Below are 19,537 nucleotides of genomic sequence, written 5' to 3'. Positions count from 1 at the left end.
GCAATCTTTCCCCATTAATGAAGGAAACTGTATGAGCTGGTTGTGCACATGAAGAAAGAAAAGAAATAGTGTCTGCACCTGCCATGACTAACCTTAAGATACTGAATCAAAGGAGTGAATAAAAACTTTCTGTGTCTCAAGAGCATTTTGTTCTGTACCTCCTCACTCAGAATAAATACATTTGTTCCAGATGAGATGAATGCAATTCATAGGTGCAAATCTTTCTTATGAGCTCAAAATGTATTTGGGTGTAGTTACACTACAGCAGTCTGGATCTGATTTGCTAGAAGCCAAAGTGCCTCAAGAGGAATGGCATTTTTATGATACCTGACAGTGCACTTTTGGGTGAAACAAAGCTTACTTCTAAATATAAAGTCGCTTTAACGACTTTTGTTTCCAATCCATGCACTAATGGGATAACCACTAAATGAACAGCTCAGTGTTTAACCTCTAGTGTAATGATGTCTTCAGTGCCTTCCTAGCACCATTTCTATTGACCTTGTCAGTTTATTTCTGTTTCATAGCCTGCCTGTGTCACTCGAGTCCTCTGTGTTTATTTGTGTGCCTTCATTATAATTGCAAACCAGGTCCAGACGCTGTTTCCCAAATGCAATAAGCTGTTTTGTCCTAGGATGTCAGTTTTGTTTGGTACCCATACTGCACAAACCTAAGAGAGGGTACAAATTTGGACCAGGTTCACTGTGTATGAGGAGTGAGAACATTTTCTGAGCATTGCCTGTGACTGATAAGTTGCAGATAAAAAGGTGTTACCTAAATCAGATACAGTCACAGACAGGTATAAAGCAGTAGGTTCTAGTTCCTGATATGTTGCCAGGGCTTACCCCCTGCTCAGGGTGGCTGGGATGAGAGGGAACAGACCTTTCAGAAGATACTTTCTAATAGTCAGCAAAAAACCACTGTGATTTTGATAGCAGCACTGGATGGTCAGGTTTTCGTGGCTACTATCTGTGTTGTCACTTCTGGCCTGAATCTGTGCTGACAACCACTGAGCACAAGCCTGTGGAATTTGCCAGACAGCACCTTGTCTTCCCATCCAATCTCACTGATTGATTTCTCTACTACCTGTGACACCAGTCTTGCATGTCCTGTTTGCTTTATGTGCTTCACAAAGTTCATCTGATAATTGCTTCTGGAGATCAACAACCTGCTTTGTTCTCTCAGCTTGTTACGTACCTGCCTTGGTTTTGCTCATAGGCCGTCTCTCTTTCAGACTCTCCTCATCCAGCAACAAAACTGATCTCCAGAAGTCTCATATCCTTCTGTCTCTCTTTTAAGCCTAGGGCTGCCCTCATGTCTCTTCTTCTTTTCCCCTCAAAACACCTGCAGGTTTTCAAAACAGAAAAAAAAGGGAAACCATTTGTAGCAAGCACAAAGCATGGATCAGGGATGCCTTTCCACTTCTACTTGGGCAGGAGGGAGAATGAAAGATGAAGAACAAACAATTATTTCTCAAAATATTCAACCAAGTGGAATTGTCCCTTTCAACCCTTTCCACAAACTGGTGGAATTAAAGATGCTAATGTCAGCTGTCAAAACCTAAGCAAATATAGGACTTGTACTTACTGGTACTGGAAGGTGGGCTGGAAAAGAAGAGCAGAATGTAGTTTACCTGAGGGATAATGCAAGTGGAAGAATGGAAGGATGGAAATGGGGAAGGTAGGAAACAGAAACATGAAGAGTAATTTTTCGCAAAGAGCTATTGAGCTAAAAAATCCCTTTGTGATTTGCTCCAACTGTTCTAAGGATCCCATATTTTTGAGTGGGGTAGAACTTGTGCAGAAACAGTTTGAGCAGGTTTCTTAGATCTTGCAGGAGATTTTGAAAGCTTAAAAAAGAGATAGCCTGAAACATTGGGCCAGGTACTGAACACAGACTAGATTTCCAGGTTTATGAGGTTTTTGGGTTTTTTTTAAATTCCAAGATTCTAAAGTCTTCAAAATAGTCTACTACTTTGGTTGAAGTCTTTTGAAAATCTGGGTATAAACCAATGTGAAAGAAGTTGGGAGGTGGGGAAGGTCCAGGTCTATGTAAAACCGTAGCTGCCTGTTGTAATTTTCACGGAAAATCTGTCACTTGAGAAGTTTCTGACTTCTTGTTCACCCCAGAATGGATTGTGGCCCACACTTGCAAAACAGTAGAGAAGTAACAATGCAGGAAGTCAGCAAACTTGCTGTAATAGACACAGATGTATCTTCTGGTCAACGTCCTCTTTAATTTACTGGTTGTTATGTAGGACAAATGTTCCTTTCCCAAAAGGTAATTTTAAAACCAAAAGGAGAGTTGCTTACTTACAATAGTCTGAAAAAGCACAGGAAGGGCTTATTGTTTTTAGAAAGAGCCAACAGTAAATAAAGATGTCACAGATATAAAAATAAACCTATGCAAGACTTCATACGAAGTAAGTAGCCAGAATGAATTCTTCCTTTGGGCATACATAGTCAGATTATGTCATGTGAGTCCCCTCTTCCCCACTTGAAATCAAAGCAAAAATTCAAGATACCGAAGAAGGAGAACTGGTTTCTGTGGGCCTGATTCAAGGCTACCCTATGACATTAGACCTGTTTATGTGCTTTCAGTCTGGAGGCTCAGGGTATTACATTTCTGCAAGTACAACTTTCCTCCTTGACACTTAGTAAAGAGAGCAAAGACAGTTGAGTAGCTTCCATAACAACAAAATCCCCAAATGTGTGGTTGAAAAGTCAGAGGACTCTTAACCTATAAATATCACCAGCTGTACACATCAATTACTTACATACATTTTCAGTTCCTGATTCCGTGTGGGAAATCCGTCTCTGTGTAGGTGGATTCAGCCCACTCTCATCAGGCCCTATCTGAAGCCAGGGTCTGCTGGTGTTGAAGGTGGGTAAGAATAGTGACACGTAGGTATGGGGCAGTACAGAGAAGAAGCTTTCTCTGTCACTTGAATTTGCTGTTCTTTCTGTTAGTGAAAACACTAAAATCCTCTTATGTAGCTGTTCTGGCAGAATGCAATCATACAGAGAAAATCTGATTGTAAGGGGTCTAAAGCAGTGAGTTTCAAGCTTTTTCAGTGAGCAGAAAAAAAATCCTGGGGTGGAGTGGACCCATGAATCATAAGTTGATTAGCTTTCCCTAATAATCTTTAGGCCCCTGCAGACCAGGGGTAATGCAAATCACAGGCGGGAAAAAAAGTCTTTTCTTCTCTGGAGTTTTGTCACCTGTTTCACAGAGCATCAATCCGCTGGACCTTCTCATCTAATCACTCACAAAATAATAATGAGCCTACTTGAAATAAAGCAGGGTCAACTTGCATCACAGCAATTCTTTCCTAAAGATAAATTTCCTCAGCGAATTGACTTGCCTTTGCTAGAGAAGGACACAGATATGGAAGTCAAGTAGATCTTTTACATCCTCATGAAATTCCTTTCCACCACAATACCTTACAGACAAAATTCCCCATGGGCTTCACAGTGGGTTTGTGAAAGTGTTATGCCATTCCTTTTGAAACGTTAAGGTCATGGGTGCAAAGGGAGTGAAGCACAAGCAGGGCCTGAAAAGAGAACTTCGCTGTGGATTGTTGCAGTTGAGTGAAAGTATGTAGTTGTAGAGGGACAAGGTTTAAGTTGAAACAGAAGTGGTCCCTATTTGGTCAAGCATGGATATAGGGGAAAGCCTGATGATAGGAATATGGCTTCCTATGTTTTGCATTAAAGAGTTTACATTTGTCAAATAATAAATAAATAAAAAAAAACAGTGCAGAAAATATATTAGGCTTTAAAGTAAACCACAGCACTGTAGTTGTCAGTTTAGCTTTCTCTGTGGTTAAAAGCTCTGTCTTGTAGTTTGGCAAGGTAATCCCTTAATCACCTGGGCAGTCTTCTAAGGCACCCCCTCGTAAAAGTAGTTGACGCTTTCAATGTGAAGTGGTCTTTGTAGTATATCTGGAGCTGCACTGGCACCTCAGTGGCCATGTTGTTCTCTGCTGATTCATCATAAACCACACAGGCATTTTCTGCTTGCCATTTAATGGATTTAATATAGGGAAGATAGTGTGGAACCATGTATTTTCTGAAGTAGCTGTATTCCATTATTTTGTTGTGTGTGGTGCACTGTTCTCAGATATACAAAGTTGAAAATATTGAAAGATAATTTCCAGGGGAGTTCCCTTGGTAATTTCCTGTTCCTCAAATAGCGTAGCCAGAAAGTCATCAGAATTTTCTGTAAAATTCCTGGGGCTGAAAGAATGCACAGAGATTTCTTTCACTGTGCTGTGCCTGAAAGAATAATTAACTGAAATGCAAAAGAAAAAAAAATATCTTGTTTAAATGAGACATCTTTTATCTACAACACTGCTTGGTGAGAGATTAAAGTGCAATGTAATGTCACATAAGGTTTATAGACTGACACGTTTTTACACTGTTTGTGCAGGGGCAGATTTGTAATAAAGTCTGCAGGTTCAGGAAGCTTTGTGGTCATGTTCTGGCACTGCCACAGCTGCGGGTGGCGAGAGGCAAGGCAGAGCAAGGAAGGGAAGGACTTGTGATGGTTGAAGCTGGGTAAGAAGGAAGGAATGTGACAGCCTGGGAAATACAGGGGCAAAGAAGAAGGCAGTGACTGTAGCTGTAATGGGAGAAGGAAAGAGATGGAGGAGGACTGAGAAAGGAGTGTAGTAATTTGTGTGGGGTGGCAGGAAATGAAGCAAGAACAGATGGGAGGATGCAAATGAGAAAGAGAAGGCAGCAGCAGCAGTCAGGCTCAGCTGCAGAGAGGTTGGAACTGCCACCTATATTTAATATAATCCTCTATTTCACTCTTGCTTTGAGAATAGGGGTATCTAGAATATGGGTTATGGAATGATTCGGGGTGTATCTTTCTATGTGGCAAATGACGTATCTTCTGCAGCAGCTGGCTTGAGCCCTCCAGCCCAGACAGAACAAGATGCGCAAATTGGTGAGAAGCAGAGGAACTGCTCCTCCTCTCTAGCTGTCTCACACCCTCTCGCTGGATCAGCTAGCCAAAGAACTGACACCCTGATGGCGGCTTCAGCATCTTGCCAAGAATACCTAGGAAGCAGAAGGGCACTGGAACCATAAATCTAAAAGTCTTGCAAAACAAAATCTGTGGTGATATACATAAAATCGATACTCCACACAGAGCTTTATAAATTGAAATTCACCATTTTCTCTCCTGCTAGAGAAAGCACACATCACTTAAAAATTTCCAGAGAAAGGATGTCATTATTTATTAAATTCTCTAAGATAAATGCTTAATGAAGCCTATTGATTTAATCGCCATCTCATTCCACTGAATTTTTCTCATAGTTTATGCATACATTGGAGCCACAGTAAACTCTGTGGACGATTTCCATTTTTAGAGTGTTGTTATAGCTTGATTCTCCTCATGCAAAACTTACAGACCACTGAAGTTTATTACAGTACAGTCAAAACTGGCTTAATGTGAGAAGAATTGAGCACATTATTCTCATTTTCTAAAAGGTTATAGTTCTTCAGGGCTAGTGCCAAAAGTTACATGAGGTATAGTGTCTTGAAATACATGTCATGCCCGTTCCTCAAACTGGTGCAACAGAACTACTGTGCTTTCTCTGAGTGATAATACAGAAAGAATCTTGCCCTGTTTTGAACTCTGAATGGAAGGACATAAATATTTTGAAAGGAGTTGTTGGCTTACAAATGTGACTCCAGCTGAGACTTTAAACATCAAAGAGACATGTTGATGGAGATCAGTAAGAATTTATAAAGCCATATGACTTGGAACATGTCAGCCAGAGATGAAAAAGAGACTGATGTCCTGTGATCCTTACTTTCCCATAGTAGGTTGCCTGTTCCTGGGGATGCTCAATGGCTGTTAAAGACAGAATAGTACCCTAAATGTTAATTTTCAGTTTTGTATAATATCAAATTATGCCCAGACAGATATGAGTAATTGAAAATATTTTTGCTATTATGTAAGGTTTAGGAATGACCATTTATCTTTTTTTCAGCCATCAACAGAATGTCCTAGGTGCCACATTTATTAGGTTTGGACAAGCCCTTATTGGGACAGCAAGGTCAGGCAAAATAAATCAGAATGAGACACGTGAAGGTAAACGAGCATACTTCATCAGAGGTGTTAGAGAAAGTTTAGTACATTCTTCCTCTTTCTGAGGAGGAGTGTGGGAAGGTAGGTGGTGTTCAAGGAGCAGTTTCATGAAAAGACATAATTCAGCCTTTCACTGGATGGTAGTAGCAGCAACTACTGGGAAAAGCATCTTCCAGAGTGTCTTTAACTTTTGTATGTGCTTGCAGAGGATTTGAAAGACTTTTTTGTTTTGAGTGGAAAATCTTGATTCCTCTCCAACACTCTCCATTTTCTCCGCTTTGTATAATTATGCTACCTTTTACTGGCAAAGAAGCAAGTGTAGAAAGTCACATCATACTCTGGTATCAACTGTTGGTATCTGTATGAAGGGAAAGGCAGCAGAAAATTAAACTCCTCTTTTCGATCACATACAGTTCATTTGCCTGTAATTAAACTTGACAGTGAGTGATTCTATAACTCATAGGCTTTTAAGGTAGATTATTCTTCACAATAATGGACAGCAGAGCTTGTACTCCTTTTTCTAGGAAAGGATTGCATCCTTTTGTTTTTTTGCTTTAAAAATGGCCAGACCTGGACCTTTACTGGGGCATGTCTTATGTTTGCAGTGCTGCCATTCCAGTGGTGCCAGAGTCAGCCTTCTCAAAACACAGAAATGCATCATGCTAGGAAGCCTATGGTGAGGGTCGATTTGATTTCTTCACTGAGAAAATCTGTGTAAAGCAACCAAGCTTGTGAACATGCCCACATGCCATCTGAGCTTCACAGTAGGATTTTATGAGCAATTTCTTTTTAACTCCCTCTTATTCTTTCAAAAGTGAAGATAACAGTCTATACAGTATTCTTCACAGGTCTCAATCTGAATTTTCAAAAAAGGGCATACAAGCAGGGTGTCTTTCAAAAATGAAAGGGATTTTTCAGTTAAAAACCCTCAAATCTCTACCTATAGTAATTTCAGGGAGAAAAAAAAGGAAACATTTATGATTATTCTTGTCATTAGTTTTTTCTTGGAAGCCTCAAAATTTGATTTAATCATCTATGGCGTTCTTGGTTCTTGGGCAATTCATATGCCTACACTTGTAAAAAAAGGGCATATATGTAAATTCCTGTTCAAGAAAACATAGGTTTTGTTCCACTAAAGTCCCAAATGTTTTGAAAAGGATGGGTTTCAGCTTCTTGATGGACTCTGTTCCAGGTGTCAGAAAGAGTTCCTGACTTAAGTCAGGTGGGTAGACAGTGCAAATGTGCGCTTCATGTTGACAGCCTCCATCGGTTCTGAAGGTAATGTGAAAACTGTCAGCCTCCTTTTCTTAACCTTTCTTTACCATTTGGAAACCTAGTGGATCACTTAGTGGATCACCACAAAGGAATCATTTGGATCACCTAGTGAAATGAGAATTAGGGAAAAAATTGCTATACCATACATTTTCCTGTGCAAGAAGGACGAAACCTTAGCTGTACTGAGTCACTGGCCTAGCATTCCTTGTAATCCAAAGAGTTAATTGTGAAAAATATTTGCCTTGAATTAGCTATACTTCAGAAAGAATTGCATAGTCTGGTTCTGATATCAACCATGGTTGCTGATGAGCAACATAAATTGGCCTCATATTCTTCATGATGGTATTTGCTGATTGTGATACGAATGAGCCTGAGAAGGATTTTTCAGTGTGCTTTAACTTCCGATCAGGGCTGAAAGGTAAACACTGAAAGAAAGTCTTAAACACAGCTCTGTTGCAAGAGATCTGCCTTCTGCCTCCATTTAAAATTTTATTTCTAGGGCTTCCCTTTTAAAGCTTCTTTCCCATATTTAGATTTTGCTCCACCATCCCGACAGCTATGTATTGGACAAGGATACAGAATCAGGAAGATACATTGAGCATAGCACGCCCACACAAGCACTCCAGAAGAATTGCTCTGGGTGATGTGTCTGTGAAACATGCATCTCATAGAAATGGCTGTTTCTATGTGTCTTGTTTATTATTGAGGGCAGCACCATAGCCACCGTGGTCAGGTGATGAATGTTCCCTTTGTAGTTACTGGTTTATCCTTCTCTCACCTTGCAGTAAGGCTTCATTGTTACAATCATGGAAACAAAACAAGTTTCTTATGAATGATGGTGTTATAATTTTCGAGGCTATTTTTTTTTCCTAGTATCTGATAAATTGTGTATGTAAAAGAGTTGCAGGACTGGAAGAGTTACCAGCAAAGCTTTAAAATAGTGCTATGTAAGCACTGATAAAAAAGGAAATCAGGAAATGAATCTGCTGCACTCTCTGACACCTGAGAAGCTTCACACGCTCTGCTTCCTTCTAATACTGTTTATGTTCCTTTAAAAATAATTCTCCTCCTTGCATTAATTGGTGCCTTTGGCAGTCATTTAATTTCCTTCAGTCTTCATTAACTTAAGTGAAAATGGCAGAAAGAGTATATGCTAGTGTCTCTTCCTCCTCCTCTGTTCCAACATTTTGGTCATCAATGTTCATCTGAGAACTGAAAGATGAAGAGATTACTAAGTTTTCATCTGGGAGTGTGTTCTCCACCTGACCACTTTTTACTCTAAATATTCTTCTTCCTGTAACTTGTATTTTTTTTTTATCATATTACACTTTTCCTCTTTCAGCTAATGTTTGCAGTTTGTTATTCATGCCTACCAGCACTGCTAGGACTCTGGGTTTTATTTTTACAGGTGGAAAGTATATCTTTTGGGAGTAATACTCTTGTTCAAAGTCCTTGCCCCTTCCTCTCTTTTTTCCTCATTCTGACCCTATTTTGTTTGACTGGAGAATTGATTTTTAACACTACATGTGAGCTCTCCCCACTTTCTGTCCTCTACCTTGACATTTACACAGATCTGAAACTGCATCTTGGCTAGTACTCAAGCTATTCCCTGTGATTTCCTTCCTGCCTCCGTTTCTTGCTTTTGTTTTGTACAAGGAAGCCTTCTGTTGATGTCTGCACAAACACTTCTCTTTCTGTAGTCTTTGCAAATACCCATTCTCATTTCTTTAGCTGAGATCTCCTGTTGTACGTGCCTATTGACAAGTTCCACCTTGCTTTCATCTAATACCTTTATGATTTTCTTATATTCCTGTACCCTTGGGTATAGAAGTTTTAGAATAAAATCCCACTGCACCATTTTTAGTCTGGGTTCTGCTCAGTTTTTGTCTAATTCCCCCTCTATAGCAGTCCATGAGAAGAATTTTCTAAAGAAAACTGCTGCTGACTGCAGGTTATAATGGTCTCCTAGTTATAACTTCAAAACTGGGATCATGCTGAATTCCAAACTCTGTTGTTTAAGGAAACAATTCTGCCTTACTTGTTCTTTCCTACGTATGCTGAACCACTTTGCCATGTTAATTTGGATTCCTGCTATAGCATAGACTTGTTGGTTCCCTTACTTTTTATTTGGGTTTTCTTCGATTACTTACAAGTGCAATGCAAAGGTCCACTGGTTCATTTTATTGCTGGATTGAAAAAAGGGAAAAGAGAACATAGTTGTGTTTCTCTAAATTAGAATAATATACTCGCCAGCTATTCCCAGTAGGAAATACTTTCCCAGTTCCTTATTTCCAATCCTTTTGTTAACTCCTTTATTTGACTGTGCATTTTTCTATAGATATAATATTTTTCCCTCCCGTTCCCTAGTTCTTCACTTTGACAGATGGCTTTTTCCTCCTTTAATATTTGTCCCCTTCCACATCAATGACCTGTGTCAACTATGTTTCCCTTACTTTTACATCTCCTCTATAAAAAATTAATTTCTTTCAAGCTAAGGTACTTCATCTTCTGGTCTGGCTCTATGCTCATGATGAAAACACCTGTGTAATGCCCCTTTTTTAAGAAAGCACCAGGTAGCCTCAAGCCTAGCCAAGGAATCTGTGTGATGAGGGTCTGTGGGGAGAAGCTGCTATCTTTTTTGTGTCATCAGCACTGCACAATAAAGAGCGGTTGTGGCACTTACTGGTTGAATTTTAATGGTATTAAAAAATTAAACGTATTATCTTAGGACGTATCTAAGGACCCAGCTAGCTAGCAGTGACTGGTGAAATGGGGTTTTTATATGCAATTCAATTCTACTCTTCTGCTCAGGTCTTCGTGCTGAAGGCAATTCAGCTTCACAAAAAAAAAAAAAAAAAAAAAAAAAGTAACCTAAAAAATCTTCATTCTCAGTCAACAGCGAATGAGTTCTGGTGCAAGGTAAGCTCTAGCTGAAAGATTTGCCATATGCATCTAAAGTTAGTTCCTGAGAGTAGCTACCTTTGCAGAACGATTCTCTGCTGGGTGTTATTTTCTAAATATGGTGTCTTTACACAACATTAAGTAAAATTAGGAAATGAGGCATTTTTATGTGGGAAGTACAAACTGAGCTGTTTACTTTTGTTTCAAATAATAGCATAGAACTGCCTCTACAGAGCATGTACATTCTCAAATACCAGTTTATAAACTGTGCTAAAGTGTCATCGTCACTTAATTTTTCACTGCTCATTAAATCCAAAACATGCTTACACATGCATGAGCATGCTTCCAATGCTTCTAAATAGATTTATGGGGCTTATTTGTGGACCAAGGCTAAACCACACTGTCACAGGCTGAAAATGTAAGTCTTCAGAGGTAGAGCAATGACTTATGAGTTCTCATGACTTCATGGGAATGCATGTACTGCAAAGAATTGAAGTTTTACTCTTGCAACAAAATAATCCTTTTGTGTTCAGTTGTTGTTTCCTTGTAATAACCCCATAGTAGGTATATCAAACATCTTGTAATAATACCCAAAGGTACTGTCATGTGTTGTGTTTTGTTTTGTTTTGTTTTGGGATTTGTGTCTGCATGCTTCATTGGTTCTTCAAAGTCGAAAGTGCCTGTTTAATTAGGGCTTGGTTCAATCCCTATTAAGTGACATTAAAAGACATCCACCTAGACCTCTTGTCCATTACAATGAAAAAGTCACTACAACTATTAGTAAAAGGTAACACCTTTAAATCCTCCTATATTTGAGCTACATAGATGTTTACACTTATTCTTAGTATTTTCAGTATCTCCCAAGTAATAATGTGATTCCTTACAATTTATTAACCAGTCAGGACAAGTTCACAAGTATGTAACATAAACACTTGACTCCAGAGTGTAATTGCAACTTCTTGGATTTTCATATTATGAAGTATGATACTAAAGTGTGATCACAAATATCATTACTGGTGGTATGTGGACCACAGTTGTAGTAAGAATGGAAGGACTGATGGAGGAGGGATCAGGAAGTCATTCTTGGATGTTTGCAGTTGGCTATCTGTTTAGTTGTGGTCTTCCTCTGCTCAGCATTTTTACTTAAATACAAGGAAAAGAAAAAAAGATGACTGCTTTATAAAGACATTGGGAAAATATAAGAGAAATTTTCTAGTTTGTGTGTGAAAGAGAAATTTTTAATAACCTTTTAATGTTAAGGTTCTTCAAGTGTTTTATTAAGAAGTGTTTTTTAATAATGAAGAAAGGCTTTCCTGAGACTATTCTGACATGAATATAAAGGCAAAATGTTTTCAAAAACTTTGCTTCCAGTCACCAATCTCTTTTTCAGCCTTTTCCTTGGATCTCTGCATCCTGAGCATGTGACCTTTGTAGCTGAACATGAATGTGCAGCTACATTGTCTTTGAACAATTTCTTTGACTTCAGGCTACAGTGCTTAGAAGCCAGGAGCTGCTGCGAATGGTTGCAACTAAAAGGGAAAGAGCCTGTCCACCAACTCGGTGTAGCTGGGAACTCTGATTTCAAATTTAAAGGTTCTGTATACATACAAATGTTCCCCAGTTGAAGGAGTGGGAAATGCATGAACTGATATAGCTAACTTTTTACAAGTTTGTTTGGTGTTTGCTGTGTTCATCTGAGCCTGGGTAGGAACCTTGACTTTTGGGCTAGCATTGAACTTATTTGCACCACAATAAGTTGTCTGAACTTTCACTGGAAAGAATCAGGCGTCACTTGCCTTATTAAGAATAAATCTATACGTTCTTTTACATTGTAGTAATTTGTTTGGATTTGAATAGCAATATTCTCTCTGGATTTTAAGAGAAATTATGTGCTTTGTGATACAACAGAGTTACATTGGAGATCTGTCCTTTCTCATACCAAGAATTTTCATGTGACTTTGTTTATGTTTAGTATTACACTGTATGGACATAAACACAATGTTCCAATTTAATCTAAACAATCAGGGCCTTCATTTATGAAGAACTGTGAGAAAGTCTGACAAGAGACGTTCAAGGGAAAGTGCATAAAACCAGCCCTGGAATCTCCCAGCATATCTAAACTTGTCAGTAATTAAATTCAGAAACTGTTGGAATCCTTTAGAAGTTGAGTAGTTGGGGGAGCATTTAATTTTTCTCCCTTAGTGGATTGATTACTATGGTATTTCTGTTACGTGTGAAGAAATCAGCCCCTATGTAAAACAGCCAAAATGCTCCAGGGCTTCTTTGGAAAGAAACCTTCAGTCTTGTTAATATGTGGTTTAGCAGAGAGAGAGAGAGGCTGTTGGAGGGCATAATGTTTAGGATTTGGCATTGTAAATGGGAAGCCAGGTATATGAATTTCTCCTTGCAGGGAGATGGCAAGGTAAACTTAGTTGCTGAGTACCTTTCATAGGTATGCTCACAAGAGGTTGAGCCTATCTTTCCCCTTTCAACCCAAGAGGGAGGATGAAGGAAAGAGTCAAATATCACCTAGTAAAGTAAGATGGAAGGTCTACCTTCCCCAAAAATTTGCTAGTACAGGTGAACTCCCATCTAAATGTAGCTGTGAAGAAAACTGTGTTCCTCATCTGGGTTATCAGCAGCTTTTCCTGAGCCCAGACATGTTTTATTGTCTTATTTCTGGTCTGCAGTAATGCCTCAAGGAAAGCAAGGTCTACTGAAATAAACCCTGTTTTTTCCTTTTGTGTAATCTATCATAATTGCATTCATACAGTTATTTCAGAAAGCTTTACCTGAAATCTTATTCTCATTTCCATAGACATCAAGTGAAATTCATTCTAATGTAAACTACCAGTAAGCCTGTCCTGAACTTTTTCTTTTTCTCCAATTTTCTTCCTAATAGTCATTCTTTTTTTTTTTTCTTAAATACAAAAGACATTTTTGAGTGAAGTGGAAACTATTCATATTCTATTTTTAATTTCAACTTCTAATTTTTATAATATATGTAGATCTGACTTCACAGAATGAATATTTTAAATTGACTGTAAAGGAAAAATCTGCTTGAACTCTGGTCATTGATTCAATGCTAACAACACGTTTTACCGAGGCAGAAAAAATGCTGGTTTTTTCAGACACCAAAGTCAATAGGTCATCAGTATAACAGCAGTAAAGCCTGTTACTCTAGACCATTAGAAATATCATCACATTCTGGACAAAGCGATATTCATTATGCATGGTAACAGACAATTAAGTAAATGAGCAAAATTGGTGGGGAAAGTAAGAAATGTGAAGTGTCTGATGAGGAGTAAAGTATATGCACATGTAACGTATCCTGCATAAAAGTTGTTGCTCTTTTTGCTATTTTGACTTACTTTATGGGAATTTTAGTTTTAAGAGGAGAGGTTTGGGGAGGCAGTATCAGAAGACCTCTACTGTTTTGATCATCAAACTACTGATTCATAACTGTAAAAATTTAGGAGCTAAAAAGAAAAGTCCTTGCGGTGGTAACTGTTGCCAACTCTCAGAGCTTTATTGCTAATTTTTCAGTGTTTAATGTTCTACTTTTAAAACCTTAGTTCCTGGAATCAGCTGACTAAATGAGCTGAGATTCCCATGTTAAAAATAAAAAGGAAAATGTAATCTTCATGACTATGGAAAGAATCAAATAAATTAACTCCACAGGTATACAAACCAGAATGAAATATCAAACATTTTGAAACCTGTAGTACTTGAAAATCTAACGCAATATATTATTTAGGGGAATATCTACTTCAACGAACAAAACAGTAAAAAAAATGTCAGTTGAAGGTGTGTGGGGGTTTTCCCCCTTTCCCTCTTTTCTTGACTTTCAATGTACTTTTACACTTGTGTTCAGAGCCAGAGCTTTGCAATTTTGCTATCCTACTAAAGCAGACAGTTTTAGTTATTTCTCACAGTGCTTCTTTCAGAGACAGGAATGGGGAACATTGTTCTAAAAGCACAGGCGAAGAAGAGAACAGCCTGTGTTTATCCTTCTTTTCCACTTATCCTGTATACTAACTTTGGACAGAAGTCTCCTGTGATAAAGGGCTTTATATATTTTAGCTGCCAATTCCAAAATGAAATGTTGCATTATGCAATCAATAGAATTTCACAGTAGAAATCTCTGTATAAATGAAGCTCTTCTGAATTATGACAGTGTGCTAGGATATACTTTTTCTTTTAAAGACAAAGGATGCTGTCACAGGCATCCTGGCTGTTCAGATTCCTCATGTTTTATTCGTGTGTTCTTCTGATCCAGGGTGGATGTTAGCAGAAGATACTGATCAAACTTCTGTGCTGCTGCGCTGTTGGGGTGCAGCATGGGCCATGGGGTGTGGGCAGGGCATGGAAGGTACAGGACTGCTCCTACCCTGGCTGTGCTATCCCTGGCTGTGTGCAGCCCCACCATGCCCCAACTACCTAAGCAGAGCAGGGCTGGGGCTGAGGACAAGGGACAGCTGGGGTCCAGTGATTGCCATGTGAAGTCACAGTGACAAGATTGGTTGTGGGGTGCACTGGGCAGTCAGTCCGTGGGTCAGGGTTGGGAGTCCTGATCGGTGGGGTTACATGGCTGGGTGTGGGCATGGCTATAACACAACTGCAACATAGCTCAGGCAGAGGCCAAGGGCGACAGCCACAGCTACAAGCAGCTCCCAAGGGAAGGAGGGGCAGCGTCTGCTGAGGCTTCTTCTAGTTTTCCTCACAGCAGTGTTCCAAGTCAGCAGCTGTGCCCTCTCTAATCTGGCCCCAAGCCCAGGCAGCCAAAGCCCCAGGAGCGGGGGGATGCACTTTGAGCCCTGACACTGCGTGTTTGCATGTTGCTATAAAAACAGGGTTCAGATCAAACAAAATACCGGCAGCAGGTCAGACGAATGTTGCCTCTAGCTCAGTTTGCTATAGCCAGTAATAGATGTCTACTGCAAAGAATATAAGAATGGGACATGGATATAGTGGTATTTCTAAGGGACTTGTCTGATCTCTTGACCCCATGGAAAATTTTAGTATTCCCAAGTTCATTGACTTTTTCAATTTACTGTATAATAAATCCAGATTTCTAACATCCTTGCCTCAGTCCTAGAGCGTTATATATCAGAATCTCTCTACTCTTCTGCTGCTCACCGAAGACTTTTTTCAGCTGGTGCCGGTCTTTGGAGAGACCTCTCAAGTGAATCTATTACCAGCTTCCAGGCTGGCTGACAGAGGTAGGGAAAGAGGACTCTTAATCCTTGAATAACCTAGAAAAGACATAAGCTACATGTGGTTCCTAGAAAAATAGTAATTCTTGAGGGATTTCCCTTGCACGAACTTGACTTGCATGAATTTTCTCTTCAGACCAGGTAAACTTTGGGTCCACAAATTTCTTTGTCACAGAATCACAGAATGGTCAGGGTTGGAAGGGACCTATGGAGATCATCTAGTCCAATCCCCTGCTAAAACAGGTTCATCTAGGGCAGGTCACAGAGTCACATCCAGACAACTTACCCTCAGTGTAAAGTTGTTCTTCCTCGTATTCAGGTGCAACTTGTTCTGTTGTTGTTTGTGCCTGTTGCCCCTTGTCCTGTCGCTGGGCACCACTGAAAAGAGCCTGGCCCCATCCTCTTGACACTCACCCTTAAGATATTTGTATACAGTGATGAGATCCCCTCTGAGTCTTCTCTTCTCCAGGCTAAACAGGCCCAGCTCTCTCAGCCTTTCCTCACAAGGGAGACACTCCAGTCCCCTCATCATCTCTGCAGCCCTCTGCTGGGCCCTCTCCAGTAGCTCCCTGTCTCTCTTGAACTGGGAGCCCAGAACTGGACACAGCACTCCAGATGGGGCCTCACCAGGGCAGAGCCGAGGGGCAGGATCACCTCCCTTGACCTGCTGGCCATGCTCCTTCTAATGCTCCCCAGGACCCTATTGGCCTTCTTGGCCACAAGGACACACTGCTGGCTCATGGGCAACTTGCTGTCCCCAGAACTCCCAGGTCTTTCTCCCCAGAGCTGCCTTCCAGCAGGTCAGCCCCAGCCTCTACTAGTGCATGGGGCTGTCCCTCTCCAGGCACTTACACTTGCCCTGGTTGAATTTCATTAGGTTTCTCTCTGTGTAACTCTCCAGCCTGTCAGGTCTCGCTGAATGGCAGTGCAGCCTGCTGGTGTGTCAGCCACTCCTCCCAGTTTTGTGTCATCAGCAAACATGCTGAGGGTACACTCTGTCCCTTCTCCCAGGTCAATGACGAAGAATTTAAACAAGACTGGACCCAGCACTGACCCCTGGGGAACAGCACTAGCTACAGGCCTCCAGCTAGAGTCTGTGCTGCTGATCACATCCCTCTGAGCTCTGCCATTCAGTCAGTTCTCATTCCACCTAACTCCCCTCTCACCTAACCCATGCTTCCCGAGCTTACCCATAAGCTCTCAACTCATTCTGCATCTACCCCAAGGCAGATCTCGATACATTCCAGTTTCTGCCTCATTTAAAGAGCAACTCCACCACCTTTCCTTGCTTGCCTGTCTTTCCTAGAAAGTATGTAGCCATCCATGACAGCAGTCCAGTCATGCGAGCTCTCCCACCATGTCTCTGTAATTGCCATGACATCACAGCCCTGCAGCCACACACAGATCTGTAATTCTTCCTGTTTATTCCCCATGCTGCATTCTTTGTTGTACAGGCATTTAAGAGAGGTAATCGAGCACCCAGGTTTCCCAATAGGGATGCAAGTGGATCCACCATGGTGATGTGCAGCCTTGAGGAGGCTGGCCTTCTGATACTCATCTTGGGAGGCAGATAAGGAACATATATTGCTGGTCTGGTTGGGCTGGCTTATTCCTTAGTTGGGTGTGATGGCACAAGCATTGCCACATTGGACCCTTCCTCCCAAGTCCTTCAGTCAAGGAATTCCACTAGTTAACACTAAGTGAAATGCTGCCTCTATGTTGAACTTGCTCTTTCAAGGCTTTTCAATGACATCTAGTTCTTAAGTCAAAAGAGAAGATGAATGGTTGATCTTTATGCACCTTCACCCTGCTTCCTATGGTTTTAGAGACTCTTATCAATTCCCCGGCATTCCCTATGAGCCAGATAAGACTTTTACTCCACTTAGTCATCACCTCTGCTGAAGTTGTTTCGCACTTCTAATTGTCTTTTTCATCCATTTATTCCAGTTCTGCTACGTCCTTTTTAAAATGGGGAGACAGAATTACACAGTTTAGTATGTTGGGAACCCTGATTCCTTATGGTGTCATGTGGATGTTGTCTGTTTGTTCTCAATTCCATTCCTAATAATCATTAACACTTCATCGGTTGCAGTCCCACGGTCTGTCTCCTGAGTGCTAGTGGTCAGCTCAGAGGCCATGATTTTTGAGATGAAGTTAGGATTGTTCTTCCCCTTGTGTATTTTTTACACTAATCTCTACTGAACTTCTGCCTTTTCGTTACACAGTGTGCAAAAGACCTTTGAAATTTTTCACCACCATTCTTTCTTGTTCCTACTCAATACCAGTTTGTGTTGCCAGCAGACATTCTCAGCTTGCTGCTCATGTCCCTTCCCCTTGGTCCCAGCACACATTTTTCTTGATCTTGATGATCTTGTTCTGTTCTATTTTCACCTTGCTTTCTGTTTCCTGGCTTTTAACCAAGTATTCACCGTCCAATGCCACAATGCCATGACTAATTATTTTCCTGAAAAGGTACTGGAGGGGAACTTTTAAAGAAAACACCTTTGGAAAGCCAGGTAGTTTATATCAGCTGGATATACTTGTCGACCCTGTGAAAAACTCCCACTTTTGCCAGGCAGGACCATGTAAAAACTTTTGGGTTGGGTTTTTTTTTTTCCCCAAACTATATAATCTTTATCCACATGTCCACTAATTCTGGTTTTATTATAGTTTCTATCAATTTTCCCAGTACAGATATGGCCAGAGTTAGAAGTCTGTAGTTCCCTTGTGAAATTTCTTTAAAAAACTGAAATCCCATTTGTTACCTCCCAGTCCTCAGATGCAAGTGTTAATGAAAGAGAGATTACAAACTACATGCTTTTCAGCTATTTGCTTGAGTTGCTTTATAATTTTGGAGTGGATATCATCTTAATCTTCGTCATTTCTTCTTGGCTATTTTGTTGGTTTGTTCCATTGTAGCTTCTGTTGTCCCCTATTTAAAACACATCCTCTGAGTTGCTTACAAAAAGTGGTGGTCTCTCCATTTGTTTCCACAACCAGCAATTCCTTTGGTTCTGTTTGAGATTTATTTGGGTAGAAATCTTGTCAATTGGTAAAAACTGTCTACTTTCTAGTTAGGTCAAGGAAAAAGTCTTTCAAACTTCTTGTAAAGATTATGGCTTGACACTAATTTACATAGTGGCTAACACTGCCATACAAGTTTCTGCTTAATAGTCTAAATTTTGTGTTTAGCCTTTTGTGCATTCTGTAATAAAGCTTGCCATTGCACTTCATACAATCAGATAAAATGGGAAGAACTGAATGATTTTACTTGCAGCAGCCATGCTGGAAGGCAATAAATTTTCATTAATAATAAGGTTATCATGCCTGATGCCTAATTACATCATAATAAGAGACATTGATATTTTGCAGTTATATCAATAACGGTTGCTCACACAAATGTACAGATTAGGATTCTGTACAATTGTTGTCCATGAAGGCAACATTTCTGCCCCTAAAAAGCACCGGGTAAAATATGAACAACTGGTGGGGAATAAAGGATAATAGATCTTGGCACTGAATCAGTGAGTGGCATTCAGTCTTCTTCTGTCTGAAACTTCAAAAAAAAAATTATTTCCCCCCTTGGCTACCTTAGGTCCTTCAGTGGTTCCAAAAAATATTTTAACAGTATCTACATCAGAATGGTAGTGAAACCAGCTTGTGCCTAAGCGTGCTGCTAAATCATCAGGTTATGCTGCTCAGGATCTTTGGTAGTCCAGGGCTACCAAACATACCTAGTTTGTGAAGCATCACATAGATGTTGATGTTGTCTGCACAAGCAGCAGCAACAGTCATTTCTGGCTTCATTTGTGCACAGCAGGAGGAATTTCTAGTTTGTTGATTTCTTTTTTATGGCATAACACACTGCTAGTGAGAGGCATACTGAGCTGGGGACTCGCAATTGCAGGCATTTGATTCCCATTTTTTGTTCAAATTATTTTTGTTTTTTGGTATCTTTTATAAAGGCCAAAGGTATTTAATCTTTTAATATTTTTGGAATGTAATGAGGCTGTGCTCAGCATTTTTGCTTTCTACCTTTTTTAATG

The 19,537-nt window shown here is 40.1% G+C and overlaps 1 long non-coding RNA gene across 1 annotated transcript in view; it reads right to left on the bottom strand.

Moving 5' to 3' along the window:
- LOC129735485 (uncharacterized) overlaps nt 1-19,537 on the bottom strand; it is a 40,722-nt gene that overhangs the window by 7,946 nt on the left and 13,239 nt on the right. Inside the window, exon 2 of the long non-coding RNA XR_008731177.1 lies at nt 1,195-6,457. This is a non-coding gene — a long non-coding RNA (uncharacterized LOC129735485). The remainder of the gene's footprint in view (nt 1-1,194; nt 6,458-19,537) is intronic.

Source organism: Falco cherrug, chromosome 3 (genome assembly GCF_023634085.1).
Source record: "Falco cherrug isolate bFalChe1 chromosome 3, bFalChe1.pri, whole genome shotgun sequence".
Taxonomy (NCBI): domain Eukaryota; kingdom Metazoa; phylum Chordata; class Aves; order Falconiformes; family Falconidae; genus Falco; species Falco cherrug.
Note: the sequence above shows the minus strand (reverse complement) of the source record. Positions and strands in the feature narration are given on the sequence as shown.